The sequence below is a fragment of the Diospyros lotus genome, chromosome 7 (assembly GCF_014633365.1).
Source record: "Diospyros lotus cultivar Yz01 chromosome 7, ASM1463336v1, whole genome shotgun sequence".
In the NCBI taxonomy this organism is placed as follows: Eukaryota; Viridiplantae; Streptophyta; class Magnoliopsida; order Ericales; family Ebenaceae; genus Diospyros; species Diospyros lotus.
In genome coordinates, this window is record NC_068344.1 from 20942704 (window position 1) to 20954804 (window position 12101).

Consider the following 12101-nt stretch of genomic DNA (forward strand, 5'->3'; position numbering starts at 1 on the left):
CTCCAAACAATTTTTTGCTATTTTGAGTTTTCTTTATAATTTTTTTTATTTTTAAAAATATATTTTTAAAAATAATAAAAAGAACACGTTTTTATTATTTTAAAAATTTAAAAACTAAAAATGACTTGAAAACAGTAAAAAGAACGCAACCTAAGACACTAAAAGAGAACAACCCCTAAATTTGTATTAAAATTCATTATAACTCTTTTGATTTTTATCAAATTCTATTAAAAAAATTGACACGATAAATTAATATAAATTCTAAAATTACTTAATTGTAGAGTTTAGATTAATTTTGACATCAAGTGATTTTTGAGGTCTATAGTAGTGTATACTACTTTAGTTTTTGATAATAGAATTTAATGAAAAATCATAAAAGGAACTGAATTTTAATATAAATTAAAGTTTAATGATCATAGTGACAAAAATTAAAATACAATAACTAATTTATTACAAAATATAAAATTTAAAACTAATAATATAATTTCCCCCCAGAAATTATTATAATCTCTTACCATAAAAACAAAACAAACCTTAAGGTATATCTTGTGTTTTTTAAAGTTTGAAATGTAATCCTATGATTTTATTTATGCTTTTCACAAGAGCTTATTCTTGAAATTTCATTAAATTACATTATAATCTTTATATTCTAAGAATATTACATTAACTTCCGTCTCCTCAAATAATTGTCAATATAAATCTAATCAAGGGGTAATTTTATATAATATTTGACTAGTAAAAGTAGTGTGCCAATGTAATTTTTTTTTTTTTTTTGGTACTTCTTGTATTTATACAAATCATAAAGGGTCAATACAATTTTGTTTTTGAAGTAAAAAGTTTGATAATTTAAGGAAAATATTTTTGCTTACTTCAAAATGTAAATTTCACTTCCCCAAAATAATTTTAGGGCATGTGGGAAAGTTTTTAATTTTTAATTTTCATTTGTTTTTGTTTTCAATTTTAGTTTTTATTTAAAAATAAAAATGAACCCATTGTTTGAAGAAATTAGTTTGTTTTTATTATTATCAATACATGTATAATTTACAACATTATTTTTATTTGATTTATATTTTATTTATAAAGTATATTATTAGTTATATTTTAATAACAATAATTAATTTCAAAATAAATAAAAATATCAAGAAAAAAAGTCAACACTTTAGTTGTACCTGTAGTTACAGTTGATGATGGAGGGAGCCTAGAGAGAGAAAGGTCTATGAGTAGTCGTTTAGGTGGTGAAGTGATTAATCATAGTTATCAAGTAAAAAAATAATTATCAATTAAGGGCAAATTCACGAGGGTTGAGTTGGGCTTCAGTTTGTGTCAGTCTTAGCTGCCCAAACATCAACATATATAAGAAGAATGGCCCTTGTACCAGCCTCAACTCTTTACCCATTCTAGCCAACTCATTACCCACTTGTTTCTTGAATCCGCCCCTATTATCAATGGTGATGGAGAAGGAGATGGTCTAGAAGGAGTTCGGTCGATGGTGGTTGACAATAGAAAAATGCTACTTGTATAAATAATTGAGTTAGTAAGAGAATAATCGAAGACGTAAAATGACAAAAATGCCTCACCTAATTTGCAAATTCACCACTCCTGCCCTTGGCTGTCTCCTCTCTCCTCTGCCATGGCCACTTTCAACAAGCTCTGTCTCGCTTTATCGCCGCCCCACATCACATCTTCGACCATCAATGCATCATCTCGTCGCCCTGCTGCAGCGCCTCGCACGATTGCTACTACATCATGTTGCCGCCTCGCCGCAATGCCTCCCGCCGACCACAGCTACACAATTTCGTCACCTTGTCACTGCAACCTCTTGATGAAGCCCGACTTTTTCCCGTTCGCAGCAGCTTGATGATCGACGATGAAGTCTGATTCGATCATCAAATTTGTCATCTCATTAGTACAAGTAGTACGATCCTTAACAATATGGGTGGTGATGTTGTTTAAGGGTGGATAGTAAGTTAGGTAGTAGATAATAGGTAAAAATATCAAATAGATTAAGCTACATATCACCAACTTAACTAAATAAGTAAAAATAACAATTCTATTATAACAATTGCCTTTGTGACTAGTTTAAACCATTTTGTAGCCACTCTATGGATAAAAAAAATAAATTGATTAAGATATATAAATATATTAATTTTAAATTTTAAGATGAAAGATACTTTAAAATTACAAAATATATAATAGTTTAAAAAGAATAAAATAAAACAACTTTACTCGTCAAGCCCAATGGGTCGTGACTCTACCCCTCAAACAATGGGTTGGTCCTCGTTAGGCTAAACCAACTTATTTGTCATTTCCATTGAGGAGTAAAATGACAGTGATTGTTGAATATTAATCCAAGCGAAACATTAAGAAAAATGAAAGTAAAAGTAAATACAAGTTTTTTGTGTATTCAAAATTTTGAATTTTTTTTTAAACAAAATAGGTAATTAGACAAAATATTTTTTTTTTGTTAACTAAATTTTGAGAAGAAAAACAAAAAAATTAAAATGATAAAGTATTAAATATATTGAAATAGTTAGTTTAAGATGGGTGAATTAAGCTTTTTCTTTTTTTATCTTTAAAAAAAAAACTTTAAAGATTGAAATAAAATAAGAATGAAAGAATATAACACAATAGATTTAGAGTGGTTCAGCTTTAAAACCTAATACACTACGTCGATTCCTTATTAAGAATTTTGGTAAATACAATGTTTTTACCTTTACCTTGAAGTTTTTACACAAACTTAGCTAATTAACCTGTACAATTTTGGCTTTTCAATACTTGGCTCAGCCACAACCAATGCCTTTTAAGGTTCAGGTTTAATCTTTATAAATTTTCACAAATAATGTGAAATGATTTACCAAGAGAAAATCAAATATTATAATGAAGAACAAAAAGAGAGATTTAAAATATGAAATTACAAAACTCTCTCTATGAAAATCTCAAACAAATTTCTCTTTTGAATCTCTTGAGTGCACAAAAAAAATGAGAGCATAAAGCTTTGGTGTAATACTCTAAGAGCCCAGAAAATAGTAGTATATATCAAGGATAAGTAAAGAATGAAACAACATCAGCTTGATACCTTTTGAGCTGAATGTAGGTAAAGAATTCTCAGATTAAGTGTGTTTGAGTTGGGAAAATTTAAGGGTGGGTGGCTCCTGGGAAGTTCGCATAGGCCTATCAGGGTAAGTTATTCTGGTCCTTCCTATCGCTCAATGTGGGATGTTATAGGTGATATCATAACTGATCCTTGGTGAAGGCGATCCGATGAAAGCGAGGAGTGGCACAAGAGCTCAATGGTCTGTTCAAGGAGTGGCTTTTGGTAGACTTTTAGAGTGATAGCCCCCAAAGGGGAGAAGATTTGTGACCATTTGTAAAGTCGCATAACGAGAATGTCATGTACTCAATGGGATGAACGTAATACCCCAAGAGCCTAAAGAAAGGTAATAATATCTAGGATAAGTAAAAATAAAACAATACTAGTTGGATACTTTTTGGACTGAATGTAGGTAAAGAACTCTCGGGTTAAGTATGCTTAAGTTGGGGAAGCTTAAGGATGGGTGACTCCTGGGAAGTTCGCATAGGGCCATTAAGGTAAGTTGTTCTGATTTTTTCTATCGCTTGAAACGGGATGTTACATATGGTGTGTTATAAAAGATGTTGTCAAAATTGTAACCTTCTTCAGCAGGCTTTACCACCTATTTATAAATTTTCTCTATTCAATGTTGTTGACAAGTTAATTCACAAAAAGAATGTTGGTTTGTCTCACAACTGTCATATTTTGTCTCAACAAACTTCAATCAAATGGTTAGTCATTGATAAAATATGTATACGTTGTCTAAAAAGTGTTAAATCAACTGAAAAGTAGAAAGTGGCTTCATTAAATACAATGTAACGGCTATATTTTTTTGAATTCTGACAAGAAATACTTGAGTATATTTTAACATTTACTCTACTAAATTTGATCCTTACTCGATTGTATATATATCATATAATCAATTATATTTTATGCTTACTTGAGTATGAGACTTTCATTACTCGATTATTTTTTAAGCCACAAAAAGGTGCATCATCCACTTGATTACACAACTAAGTTTACTCAAGTATAAAGATATTTACTTGATTAAATGTTCAGTCCAGAGACTTAGCTAGATTTCAACCCATATTTACTCGATTAAACAAGATATTCACTCGAATATAAAAACAACGTTATTCGATTAATAAAAATACTTTACTTGAGTAAAAAGATGACCAAACACTTTGAGTTAAGATTACTTGATTATAAAGAAAATTCATTCGAGTATAATAGATGATTACTCGATTACTAAAAATAACTTACTTGATTAATTTGAAGATAACAGAAAATTGTATTATACACTTGAGTACAAGGTTTAGTTAGTCGAGTATATCTTATCTTTACTCGATTATTCTTATATATGTAATTGATTATTTTGAAAATACACTGAGCATTACCCGATTTATATATTATTGGATATGTATTAATATATTATTATATTATTTCAGCCAAAAGGTGTGCACAAGGCTTCTCCTCTCTTTCAGCTTAATATATATTGGATATATATTTGCAAGGAGGAAGTAGTGCGTGCGCGACAGCTTGGAGTGGTGTCTAGTCTTCTCCTATGTTGATTGGATCTTTCGATGTGGAGAAGAAAATTGATCACAAGGAGTTGCAATTGTTGAACGCTCTAAGGATGAATAGAAGCTCGTGGGTAGAAATATTTATAATTGGAAGAATTGACAATAATGTGAGGATCTAGCGAAGAAGTTCGTCGTGGCAGTTGCAAAAGACTAATGCAAGCAGCCAAATACAGCATCTCTGATGCAACAAGAGTTGTTGGCAACTGTGAGTAGGTAGTTGTAGGGGGCTCGTGGTGATCATGATTCGTTATCCGGCAATACCGACAGTTGTGATGGTATGAGTTATCATTGATACAACGGTTGAGGTTTTTGACGAGCTTTTGGCGACTATTCAACAAGAGTTGCCAGTGGTGGATTTACAGCAGTAACCCCTTTGCGATATCCCACTTTAGGCCCATGAGATGGACAACTCTTTTGGCGGAACGGTCCTAGCTCGCATTCACCTTCGTTTAGATGGTCCTAGCACGAGTCTAGCAGAAGGTTCTAGGGTAGCTTACGAGTGAACTGACTTGGTCCCATGTGTTTTTGGGGGTGGCTAGGTTAGCCAAATACAGGTACTGAAGCAGACAATGAGCTGATTCGAGAAATAGGTTGGTGAGCTGGTACACAATGAGATCATAGGAGCTCAACAAGGAGATTGAAAAGTTCGGGTTAGACGAGCAACAAAAGCAATAGGCATGCTCTTTGAGCTTGAGGTATCATTTATCGTTGATTATATTTTCATATTGTATAGTTATATTTTTATATGCATATAGGTACTATCACCGTATCATGCAATAAACAATCTGTTTTCGTTGTTTACTTATGGTTTTTTCCAAAATGTTTTCAAAACTAGTTTGTCTTTTTGCATTTGTTGCTAAGCATTAGTGCCTACAACGGTTTGTTGCCTTTCACATTACCCACGGAGGAGTTTTTGTAAAAACGTGTCAAATAATATTTAATTTTTTTAATTTTTAATAAAAGTGTAATTAGATAAAGTATATAACATTTAAAAACGTTGTCAAATAATTTGATAACTTATAAGCAGGCAAATCATTAAGTCAAACACCCCATAATAAGAATGTATTAGATGTGGTCTTGTTAGAAGGAAATCATGAGCTTACCCATATCTCGTTTTAATATGAATTTTAGGAGTTATACAAGAAAACTATGTTCAGGAGATTAGATTCTATTGTCTTTAGTGCTTTACCAAAGTATTACTGATGGAAAATAATAGTTAAACAAAAAAAAAAATTTAATTGTTTTAGGGTACGTAACTCCACGAGGCTTTTTAAAATTAATTAAAATTTACCAAATATTCTCACTTTGAGAAATTATACAATTATGATTGGTGATATTAAAAAGACAAATTCATAAAGCACTAAAAAAAAAAAAAAAGACACATTCAAGGGATGTTACTATGGTCGAGAGTTTAAGACAGTCACATTAGACTAATTATTGTCTACAGACAAGAAATAATACTATTTATCTAGACTAGAAATTGATTCAGTTTATGTGACATTTTTTCATTGAATAATGAAAAGGTGCATAAAAAATATGGATAGTTACACCTTTTTATTGTCCAATAAAAATGTAACACTTAGATTGAAGATAAATTTTTAATGTAGATAAATAACATTATTTTAGATAAGTGCCTAATTCTTTTTTTATATTGGAATGTGCAAAGTGTCCCCTAGCATTAGGACAAAGGAATTGGGGTAGGGATGAAGTTTTTTAAATCTAGTTTGATTTAATAAATATTAATATTTAATAAATTAAATTTAATATTTTGAAAATATAATTTTAATATTTAAGTTTGACACTTATGGTAATATTTTATATTTTATATGATATTAATATGAATATATAAAATATTAATGTAAGTGTCTATTAAAATATTAAAATTAAATATTTAAATAAATTTTTATAATATATATTAAATCAATTAAAATGTAACACTTAGCCACATAAATAGATTTAAAATTCCACTGAACTTCACACTCACGATCCACTGCCATAGAAGAAGCGTATCGTAGAAATGTTAATTAATGTTTAAGTCGCTGTCTGTCTTCCATTCCTTCTCCTTCAAGCATGTTCCCCACTACACATCATCATCATAATCATCGTCATTTTGTCACCTTCTACTAGGGTTTTACCAAAATTACATTTTCAAGAAATTACCACAACAATAGTTAGCTAGAGATTTTCTTGCCAATCATTGTCAACTCTAGACATAGGTCACTGGAGGTCCCTAAAAAGAAGTGCCCAAAATTATTAATTATTTAAAATTTATTTTTATTCTTTAATATGCAAAATCACCGACAAAGGGTGGGTTGATGATGAGGTCTAGAATGGATCATCAACCCAAGCAATGGATTGTAGAATGAATCCAAGCAAAATGGTGGGAGGGGGCGGAACAAGAAGCCATTGGGAATCAGCTCGTTATCGACAATGGTTCTCGTGTTCTTGTTTTTTCATTTTGATTAAATTTAATTTTTAAAGTTAATTTGCTTTTTTATTACAAAATTAGTTAGTTTTGATTAAAGTTAATTAGTTAGTTTTTAGCTGGCCAATAGGATCCCGGTGATCTGGAACCCATTGGGCGAATGGGTTCCAACACTTAATCTCTTGAATCTAGAGAATTTGGGGGGGGGGGGGGGGGGGGGGGTAAGAAAAAGCTGCTCGTGGCTAGAGAGAAATGGAAAGTTACAATTTTACCCTTCTCTTTTATCTCTCTCCTCTCACCTACCCCATGGCCACCTCTACTCTTCTCATTTTCCATGATCGCCTTTCATTGCCTTGTCGTCAAAAAAGAAGGATACAGCGACGGTCGACGCTCGCGAGGCGAGGCACCAAGAGGAAGGTGGCGATAGGCGGTTGCTGAAGACAACCTAGGAGAAGGGAGAAAGAGAAGAGATGAGGCGGCCAAGAAAAGAAGAAAGTAATTTTGCAATTGAGTGGGGGTGTTTTCATCATTTTATCATTTTTTGTAGCCTCATCTATAACCCGTGACGTACTTGTAGCAAAATCTAAAAAAGAATGAGAAAGAGAAATCAAAACTATTATAGCATCACTGATCCCTATCATGCACAAAGCTGCCTTGTCTTTCGCCGCTGCCTTCATTAGCCTTATTTGCTAATGGTCATTATTGTCGACATCACCTCACTTCCACTTTGTTCTCATACTCAACCCATCTCATTCATCTCTAGAAACCCTATCCTCTGCAACAACCATCTTGCTTTGCCTTGAGCCACCGCCATAAAACTATTATGTATTATTTCTTTTTCCTTGCTCTGTCTCCCATTCATCTAAAAAATTGAACCTATCAATAGGTTTGATATTGATCTAAAACTAAAATCCAACCTTATCAACGAGTTATTTTTGGAGAGTTTTCTAGTTATTAGTAATGCAATCGACGAGGGTTTAATTATTAGTAGTGAGATCAATGAAGTGACTAGATTCATTAAATAGTGAGAGTATTTGGGATAAACCAACTTAATCTGGCGGGATCTGACTAAATTTGATTAGGTTCAACGAGGTTCAAGTAGAATGCTCATAGTCTTGCATTGTGATCAAGGGATCTGAGCAGAATATACACCCTTTTGTACTGCAATTCAAGCTCTAACAAGTGGTTGGTACGAGTTTTGGCATGTAAGACCATGGCTATGGTGGTTGTGACATTCGGTACGACATAAAACCCGTGTACAACTATATGGAAAAATTTAAAATTTTTGTGCACATTAGATACGCGCAATGTAATACATACATACACGCCATACATGCAGTTTGAATATTTAAACAACACGCATAATCATCATATGGACATAAATACACACATACTTGCAGCCCGATGTAGGGTTGGTACAAAAACTATTTCTGTATTAATACAGTTCCACCTCATGATGTGGTAGTCGTAGTCAGTCCACATCTAGCACGTTATCCAATACTGTTTCGATTTCCCCTCCCCGAACTAGACACAGGCGTTACTATATCCCTCGTACTTGCGTCTCAAATTTTTCCTGTGTAACTATTACGCATATTAAATTTCTTACGGTTACAAAATTTACAGAAGCAGAATAAGACAACAGCGTAAAGTAGTAAACACTACTTCTCTAATTTATTTTGCTCGAATTAGCCATCGCCTCACCCCTAGCCCTTCTTCAATAAGCCAAAATATGGCACCCAATTGGAGCGGCAGTTGGGTGACCGAAAGTCAACTTTTGCCTTGGTGGAAGTCAACTTCCACCACATGAAAGTCGACTCTCTAAGCTAGCAAGTCAACATTTGACTAGCCAATCCTTGAAATGCTTTGGGCATAAGATGTGGTTATCAGACGCGACACTATATGGTGTGTGACTTCTTAAGTTCACTACCTGGTAGCAATCAGATAACACTGAAACCCCTTTCGGTACCAGACAACTCCTTGACCCATCACCAGAATGTCTCCATATCCTGGTGATGATCCAAGAGTTCCTGAATAACGCTTAGCAGTGGTTCAGGACAATATAGATGGCAGTAAAGTCTCACTTTAAGTGAACCTATTACAATTGACGATTATCGTGTCCTATAATCCTTCTATCATTTAACGTCTCGACTAAGCGAGAGCCATGTAGTGACAAACTCAGTAACTATGTGTCTAACCTCGTAAATGTGACTAGATGAAACATCAGAAAACTCTTTTCCTGATTTTCAATTTGTTTTAGGCAGGGATTGTCATGTCACACTAATAGTAGATTATATAGGACGTTCACCCCATCAATTACCAACGAGGGCAATGAATCCTATTTTCAACACCTGTCTTCATATACCAATAATACAGAACCACATAAATGAACCTCTTAACCTCCTAATTGGATGGTTCAGCTCATTAGCAAATCCCACACACCAATATACAAAACAACTGTGCTGGTTCAAGTCCAAAGATCAACATACCATCGCAGTTTGATGACAAGACTATTATTCACCATACCATGTGATCTATCATCGTCGTCACATTTAACTGGTTGTTCCCCAACAATCACCCACAAGTCTACTAGCAACATCTCATGTCACGTGAAGTGTGACACACCACTCTCCCATCAATATCTCATACTAAACAAGGTAGTAACCCTTGTGTTAGTCCATACTCAACTAATTGGAGTCCTCATCCAAAGAATCTAAGAATTATGAATAGTTTAAGACATCTTATTACCTTGAGAATAGGATTTCCAAACATAATATTTAGGGACTCATTCATGTGTTAAACTAGAGAGTTCATGAATGATGAAACTTGTCTTTTATAAATATATACAAAGATACAATGAATGTGATCAGTTACACGCTCGCTGGATGTCATTCAAATCTAATATTAGAACACACAACACTAACACTAACATGATATTGAGGTGCTGAATAGGAAGATGGACGAAAACAATAGTTTCAGTCGAAAGCACATCATTCCCAATCACTAGAAACAAATAACCTAAATTACAAGAAGCTAGGTGTAATTTACCCTAAACATAAATATATATAGCGTGTTGAATTGTGCCCATGTAGGGTGGTTGTTGTCTACTTAAATATATATTGAAGGTGTAACCTGTGTTATACACGTCTAAATAAAAAAATTAAAAATTCATAAGATGAGAATTAATATTTGCAGTTTATCTTTTAGTTTCTTAAGAAAAATTTGAAGATAGATGAGATGTAGTATTGTGGTAAAATTAAGTTTATTATAAATTTGGAGATCATGAATTTAAATCTTAGTAACACAGTTAATTTTTGTTTTTTTTTTTAAATAAAACATACAAAATTATTTTAAAATTTTATTTTTTAACAGAGTTTCGTAATACCAAAATATCTTATTTACTTATATAATATATAATGGATATCTTAAGAAAATATACCCACACAAATATGTTACTTTTCAGAACTAAGAGCCCATCACTTTAATTGTCTTAATAAGATCAATACTGGCACAGTTTCTGTCCCATCGTGGATTGCCCGTAGATGCCTTGCATATCTTCAAATGATCATTTTTTTTTTCGAAAACTAATAACAATAATAATGTGTGTTGTGAATTGTGATTTCACGTGGAGATCAACACAATGTGCACATGTTATGTTCCTCGTACCATCAATAATATTCATATAAGGTTAATATAATTAATTTTTTTAAATAATGTACACATGTTAAAATTTAAAGTTATACAACATTATTCATATTAATAAAAAAATATTGTAATATAATTTTAAAATATCATTATAGTATTTCTACATAAACTCTAACACATGTTTCCTAAAAAAAAAATTTTAGTTTCAATTTATTGAATTCAACTCCACTAATTGATTTAAATTTTATCTTTCCAGACACAAAGATTATAAAGACAAACTATGAGTGATGAAACTAAGATAAGTAAAAATCAAAAACAATTTTAATCCACAATTCAAATCATTCATCAACAAATCAAAATTAAGAAAATAAGCTAAATCACTTTTAATCTACTTTAAAGCCATTAAAATGTCTAAAAAATAAAAGAACTAAGAAGGGAATTTTACTTGTAGTTAAAAAAAAAAAAAAAAACTTCATTGAAACTAAAAAAAATTGAAAATTCATCTTCAATACTCCCTAATTTGTTAACATTGAAAGATAAAAGAGGAAATATCATAGAAATTTGAGAGACAAATAGAAGGTATAATGCAAACCGAAAAAAATAGAAATAGAGGAAGGATTAGATAACGTGAGAAAAGGTAATGGGGGAATGCCCCCTCTCGCTTCTCTTACTTGGCCAAAGTAGTTAAGAGACTTCATTCTCATATTTGGTAGTGGTATATTGTCTAGTCCCCCTCAGTAACCAGGGACGGATTTAGGGGGGCAGGCACGGGTTGCAGTCCCCCAGATTCAGTCCTCCTTAGATCTGTAAGGAAGATATGGCTCATTTAGGGGGAGGAAGAGTTGAAATACTCATGGATCTGGAGACTAGTCCTCCTCCAGATCTACTCCTAGATCCACCCCTGTCAGTAACATCAAACTCCATGCTGTTTTGATTGTTTGTGAACTCGTTGGTCTTGTTGATTTTTGATTTGATTATATGATCTTGTGTTGATTTCTCGTTGGAGCTTAGTTCTTGTTTCTTAAGCCTGGTTCATTGTAATCCTGTGTTGATTTTTCTTGTTGGAGTTGTAAATTTCATTTGGTAGATTGGCTCCAAATTGATGTTTTGGTTGCTTGGAGTTGGAGGTTTGTTGCTTTCTTATTTAATCAATAAAAACGTCAGATTACTTGTGTTCAGTAGCTTGTTTTACCAATAATGATTTTGTCTAAGTTCATGAAAAAGTCTAAAACAGTAATATTGCTCCCTTGTCTTTTGAAGAAGAATATGTTCTGCACTTTTAAACTTCCATGTGCCACCTAAGTTGCCTGTAATGAATAAATCATCACTTGAACTTGATTTTATGAGTTAGTGGTTTTGTGGGCAGCACATGAACCGTTGG